The sequence below is a fragment of the Carlito syrichta genome, unplaced genomic scaffold, assembly GCF_000164805.1.
Source record: "Carlito syrichta isolate Samal-C Ts95f unplaced genomic scaffold, Tarsius_syrichta-2.0.1 Scaffold78058, whole genome shotgun sequence".
In the NCBI taxonomy this organism is placed as follows: Eukaryota; Metazoa; Chordata; class Mammalia; order Primates; family Tarsiidae; genus Carlito; species Carlito syrichta.
In genome coordinates this window covers 417634-424732 of record NW_007022154.1, presented here as the reverse complement: position 1 = coordinate 424732, position 7099 = coordinate 417634, and positions in this window count along the sequence as shown.

The window sequence follows — 7099 nt, the reverse complement described above, 5'->3', positions numbered from 1 at the left end:
GAGACTCAGATTAAAAAAAAAAAAAAAGAGTAGGTCAGTCAAGGGAGGTGCAGTCACATGGTACAAAGTGGGTGAGCCCTGGGTGCGAAGGAGGAAAAGAGAGAGGTGATAATGAGTTAGGACAATGTCCCTGTCCCCCACCCCTACTCCCAAATCAGGCTATTTATTTTGCTATTTTGCTCAAAACCTGTTTCACAACTTCTTGCCTTGGAATTATGCAGGAGCCTTATCTAGCCTGGAATCCTACCAAGATATTTAGACCCACTTCATTCAGCCATTGACCCAGCTTCGCCCAGAACCTACTAGATAACAGCCCATACTTGTCCAAACACTCCCTGACTCCCTGACTTCCATTTCTCCTTTGTTGACAAGTCAATGGCATTCTTGTGTTCCTTCTCAACCCTGGAGCAGCAGGCCTCAGGGGGACCTAAACTTTTTCCTCCCTTTCTGTTATCTTTCTTTCCCCTCCCAACCCTACTCTCTAACCCGAATCCAAGGTCTCAGTGACCCTGGCCTTTACCCCTCTCCTGATACAGCTTTGCAGTGCTTCTTCCTGAACAATTTAAGAAAGTTTTGTGTCTGTTTATTATAGAAAAGGAGTTATTAAATGTTATAAGCAAACAACTCAACTGAAAGCTAGCCCTGGGAAGAAATCCAGTTACATCCTCACTAGCGACATGATCTGGAGATCCTGTTTCTAGCTCCATTTTCCGTAAGTAATATTTACATACTAATTAAAAGTCCTGCCTCACCCAAAATGCTACTGTTTAAAAGAAGTGGAGGAAATATGTAAATTGGAGAATGCTTCTGCACGGTTCTGAATGTCTAGATTGTACCAAAATAATGCAGATCATAATTTTAAGTTCCTTGGTTTAAAAGTCAAATTACTTTAATAGGAAATAGCTCGAACAACATGTTTTTTGGCATTGCAGAGCAGCCCTGAATTAGGAGGCAGTGTGTAGTGCCAGGTCTGTTCTCGACTTCCTACGCATCTTGTGTAAATAACACTTCTTGGAACCTCAGTGATGGGGTCACTTACATGACATGGGGTCAGCTATATTACCTAGTTACCATGAGGTTTGGATGAGATAATGAACGAGAAGCCACCCTTTGGTGTGCCAGGCACACAGTAGTGGCTCCATCGTGATTGCTGGAATGTGAATCCCATGAGGGTTCGGCGCGTGCTCGCTCACCTGGTCACCTGAAGCCTGTTTCACCCTCTGTAGAGCATCAGAGCATTTGCTTGAACCGTCTCAGAGCAGTCTGCTGGCAGGACCTTAGGGCAGACCGTATGTGATTTCCAGTAGATATTTCTGAGTCCAGGGATGGTATCACTGTTTCCTACCACGAAGTTACCAGAGCCGCTTTTCTGTCCTTCCGCTCGCTCCTCAAAGCCCCAGGGACCATGTAACTTTTCTTTCTTTTTCACAGCTGTCACTACACGAAAGATCCTCTGTTCCTTGTTCTCAGCACACACACTGAAACACACACACGCACCCTCATATACACTCACAAACACATACATCCAACGAGTTAGAAAATTTCTGAGGAACCAGCCTAAACAAAACAAGACGGACAACTCTGGCAAAATTAACAGGTTAAAGAAATTTACAAGGTGATTATCGTGCTTATTCTTTGCCTTAAATGGTTTGTTTTACTAGGATGGTTCTAAGTTTCTCTTGTTCTTATCTTGTAAATCTGCTTGTCCATCCTTGTCTTTGTTGGATGCTAGCCTAAATTACTTAGATTTTGCCTTGAGCTAAATCTGGGGTGGTACAGAAGTCAGATATCATGAGATCCCTTGACCCTTTAAAGGACAGCATTGAAATCTCTCTTTGATGTATAAGGAAAGTTACTTCCCCAGTGGTCTTTAAATTCTCTAGTGGAGCATTGTTGTTGATTATTTTCATTCTTGCTTTTTTTAAAATTCATTTTTTTAAACTGAGTTCCTACTATGTAAAGAAACCAAGGCATTGCAAATATATTTATATATTTTTTGAGTTGGAGTCTCACTCTGTCATCCAGACTGGAGTGCAGTGGCTGCTCCCGGCCACCACAGCCTCAACCTGCTGGGCTCCAGCGATCCTTCCACTTCAGCCTTCCAAGTAGCTGGAACTACAGGCGTGCGCTACCATGCCCGGGTAATTTTTTTGATTTATTGTAGATATGAGGTCTACGCCAAGTTGCCCAGGCGGGTCTCGAATCCGCGGGCTTAGACAATCCACTCACCTCGGCCTCCCAAAGCACGGGATTACAGGCTGAGCCACCAAGCCTGACCTGCAACTAATTTTAAGAGTATCTTTTTCAAGTAAAAGCTTATCATTGATGTTAATTCTGTCTTAAAATCAGAAGCACTCTAACCTGGGTTGCAGGGTTGTTGCTCTTATTATGTGAAGTTTCAAGAGCCCCTGAAGTAGAAATGAGGGAATTTTAAAGTGTCATTTTAGAAAAATGACAGACACCCCCCAGCGCGCACTTCTATAGGCACTGAAGAACAGAATCTCACTTTCATGAAGGTTTACATTTGAGAACAGGGCATCAATAAACATGAAAGCGATAAAACAAGACAATCTCTGATAGCAATAACTACCTTGGAGGAAAAAAAATAAAGTGCTCCTATGGAGAAGGAGGACCTGGCATGAAGAGGAAGGTTCCTATTTGACCATGGTCATGGCCATCAGAAGACGCTTGGCCCAGAACCGGACATTCCAGCAGAAAACATGCTCTTCGCTTCTAGCCTTAGGTAAAAACGAACTCACAGCCAGGCGCGGTGGCTCAGCCTGTCATCCCGCGCCTTTGGGAGGCTGAGGTGAGCGGATTGCCTGAGTCCGTGGGTTCGAGACCCACCTGGGCAGCGATACCTCATCTCCACAATAAATCAAAAAATCAGCCAGGCATAATTCTGTAATTCTGGCTACTCGGAAGGCTGAGGCGGAAGGATCGCCGGAGCCCAGCAGGTCGAGGCTGCGGTGGTCAGGAGCGGCCGCTGCACTCCAGTCTGGGCGACAGAGTGAGACTCCAACTCAAAAAAAAACAAAAAACAAAAAAAAAGAACTCAGCTCAGACCTTGCTTTCTGCCCTAGTTTGTTTGTTTGGAGCACATCTACTATCTCGTCATTAAGGTTCTCATTGCTTATAGTGCAACTTGGCTGCAATATTTCTTGTTTTAAGCTAATTTTAAGACCCGGTTCTCATAAAGTGCTATCTTTACAGGAACTCATCTGCATTTATCATTGGATTTTTCCAGATCGCTCACCTGGTTTCATCTGGTTTACATAACAGCCTTTCTAAACTTGATCATTCTAAACCTAAAATGTAAGTCTCTCTCCTCCTGCTACCGCGGGTACAGTCTAAGCTCCAGAATGCAATCCAGCAACAGAGTGGTTAGAGGGCAGGAATACTGAGATCAAAGACTTGGATTCTTGCTATGGTTCAACTACATCTTAGCTGCATGAGATCCACATCTTAGGCTGGGCATGGTGGTTCACGCCTGTAATCCCAGCATTTTGGGAGGTGGAGGCAAGAGGATTGCCCGAGCCCAGGGCTTCAAGACCATCCTGGGCAACTTGACAAGACCTCATCTCTACAATAAATCAAAAAATTAATCAGGCATGGTGGTGCGTGCTGAAAAGGAAAGATTCCCTAAGCTCAGGAGGTCAAGGCTGCAGTGACCGTAAGCATGCCTCTGCACTCCAGCCTGGGCAACAGAGTGAGACCCCAAACAAACAAACAAAAATTTCCACATCTTAAAACTCATTTTACTTATTTATGTAAAACATGAGGACAGTAAGTGATTTATCTCAAAATGATTTTTTGAGGAATAAGTAACATGATAGAGCACAGTAGCTAGCATCTGGGAAGCTCTATTTATAGTTCTCCTTTAACCCTTAAGTAAATACCTCTCCTCTAATAGCTTATTATACTGGACCATATCTAGTCTGGGAGAGATGGATGTTCAAGCAATAATCTGAAAGATAAATAAGAGTTCATAGGAGAGGAAGAAAACCTGTTCCCCAGGCAGAGTATTTCATAAAGCCTCTGTAACTCAAAAGTGCATAGGGCATGCTTTTCAAAGACCTGGATGTGGGTAGAGGTGGAGATGGGGGAGGCTTGAGGTTAGAAAGAGAGATAGAGCCCTAGAATAAAATATCTCATAGAAAGAACTAAAGATTTAGGTATTTCTCCCAAGAACAGTGAAAACTATTGAAGCTTCTTGACTAAGAGCAGTGCGTTCTAACTTTTGCATTTTAAAAAGATCACATTGGCTGTCCCAATGTGGAAAATTGATTGGAGAAATTTAAGAGCAGATTAGAGGGAGGTAAACTAGGAAGTCATTTCAACAATCAGGCAAAAGATGATCATGGCTGGGATTAGGATGATGGCCGGTGGAGGTGGCAGAAGACACCTCTCACTACAGTGTTTTTTTCACCCTGCAACTGTGGCAGGGTCACATGACTTTAAAATGGCGGAGCAGAATTACACAAACAAAACCAAATCTTGAAGAAAGTACACAAAGTTGCCGAGTAGTATTATTTAAGGCAACTACCAGGGAGGTGGTATACATCTAAGTGTCCAAAGACGAAGACATAGTCAGTTAGGAGGCAGTCTCTGAGATAAGATTTTCCTCTCCCTATGCTTCATGCTGTACGCTACCAGATATCTTTCCAATAATACTTTCTTCTGGTTGTGTTAATAGGGGACCATTTTTGTTGTGTGAACAACAAACATTCATTTACAATTCAGTTTCATGTACATTCTAAAAATATCTCCCACATGCATGAATATGGTCTAATCACTCTCTTTAACTCCCATCACGCAAACAGTCAGCAAGTTCATTTCAAAGTTGATCTCAAATCCAGCCACTCCCCACTGTTGTCAAAACCATGTCTTCAGTGAGTCATGTCCTCAGTGGATCCCAGCACAGCTTCCTAAGGAGTCTCTTATGTTTGCCCTTACTGGCCTTCACTGGATTCTTTTTGAAGAACAGAATCAAAACATGTCGCTCTTTTCTTAAAACACTCCTGGGTCTTCCCATTGCACCCAGAGTAATCTGCCTAAACTGTATTGTATTCAGATTGTGTATATCTGACCTCTGCCTATCTCTCTAAAGTATGTCCTACTATTTTTCTTCTCTTGCCTGATTGTTGAAATGTTTTATGATTGGTAGAGATCTTCCCTGTATCTTCCTTTTTCACTAACACTGGCATCAGAAAACTACAGTCTGAGGGCCAAATCTGACTCACTGGTTGTCTTTGTAAACACAGTTTTATTGGAATACAGCCAGACCGTTGCTTGTAGTCTGTGGTTACCTTTTGACACTGAAAGAGTTCAGGCAATGCCACCCCAAAATATGCAGCTTTATGTTGATTACTTGCCACTGAGGCCACTTAGGAGATGTGGATGCAGATAGAAGCTTTCTCTGGGCTCCCCTTATCTGCCTAGGGACAGATCCTTCAACAAACTCAATTGTTGATCATGTCCCAGGAATTTCATCGACTAGGGAAGATTGACTCATCACAGAAAAGGTGACTGGAAGTCCATGCCACATCCAAACTTGGTCACAGACTGTCACCTATTCTTCTAAGGAGCAACTTATCTTTTCCTCCCAATTATTTACACTCCCACAACTGTCTACATGCTCCCTCCCTTCTCTCTTAGGAAGAGGGTAAACTTTTAAACTGCACTGGTGTCTTGAGTAGCCACATTTCTTTCCTGTGATGCCTCCACGCATGTTATAAATTTGAGGACCTTTTCTCCTATTAATCTGCCTGTTGTCGGCTTATTTCAAAGATTCAATTACTGACGGCTCAGAGGGTAGAGGAAAAGTGCCCCCCCCCCCACATTATGCAGACTTGCAGAGTTGAGTAGCTGCAACAGAGACCATGTAATCCACAAAGCCTAAAATATTGGCTGCCTTAAATATCATCTTCTGTGTTTCAGCTCTTTAAAGAAGAGTTGGCTATACCCTGTTCTAACAGCCAAAGGTGTTCCTGCCACTGATTGATTTTTGGGGTTGGCTGGGTTCCCCTTGAAAGAGATCATTAGCTCCAGGAGAAAAGGGTCACACTTGTCCTATTTACCACTACATACCCAGCAGCTCGAACAATATGCGATGCATATGCACTCACAAATTGTCTTAAAGAAATGAACGAACCCATAAATGAACAATACAAAGATGATGCATGTCCTCAAGTAAATTTCAGTCTTAGCAAGAAAATCAGCACCCCTAGAACTGAAAGAATATCAGTGCTGACAGTTCTCCAAGCACCAGCTTTTGATTCCTTCCATTCCCTCTCCACTCTTGTAGCTGCCAGTTTGTAGACAACTGAAAAATAAAAAAGTCATACTGTTTGTTTTTGCTTAGCAGCTTCCTTAGGCCTGACTGCAGATCTTAGTAAGACAACTGCATGTAAACTATGCTGTGGAACTGTCCAGAAATCTAGAGTTTAAAAATTGTGACTGACATTAAAAAGTGTTTAATTAAATATGTTAAACCTATAATTGAATTAGTAGAAATGTGACCCCCACTGCTAATGGATGTTATTATGTCATCATTTTAAGATATATTCCAGTATATATGCATATTTAATTTGAACTACTTCTGGAAGTAAGTTAGGGATATATGACAATAGTCGATAACTCTGGTACACCCTCTAATCCAGGAATTCCATTTGTAAAAATTTATTCTAAACAAATTATCATGAATAAGCACGAAGACATAAATGAGCACGAAGACATGACTACACTGGAGGGCTATTTGTAGTGACCTAGCCATTTTATAAATGTGAGATTTGTTTCAGAGGTAATGACAAAATAATGTAGTTACTCTATAGCCATTAAAGTGATGGAGTAGAAGAATGATAGGAAAAATGTATTTTAACATATTGTTCAATGAAAATAAAAACAGGACTATAAAACAGCTTGTACACTATAATTTTTAAAGTTTAAATATATTTAAGCAGCCGGGCTCGGTGGCTCAGCCTGTAATCCCACACTCTGGGAAGCTGAGGTGAGTGGATTGCCTGAGCCTGTGGGTTCGAGACCCGTCTGGGCAACTTGGCGAGACCTCATCTCTACAATAAATCAAAAAATTAGCGAA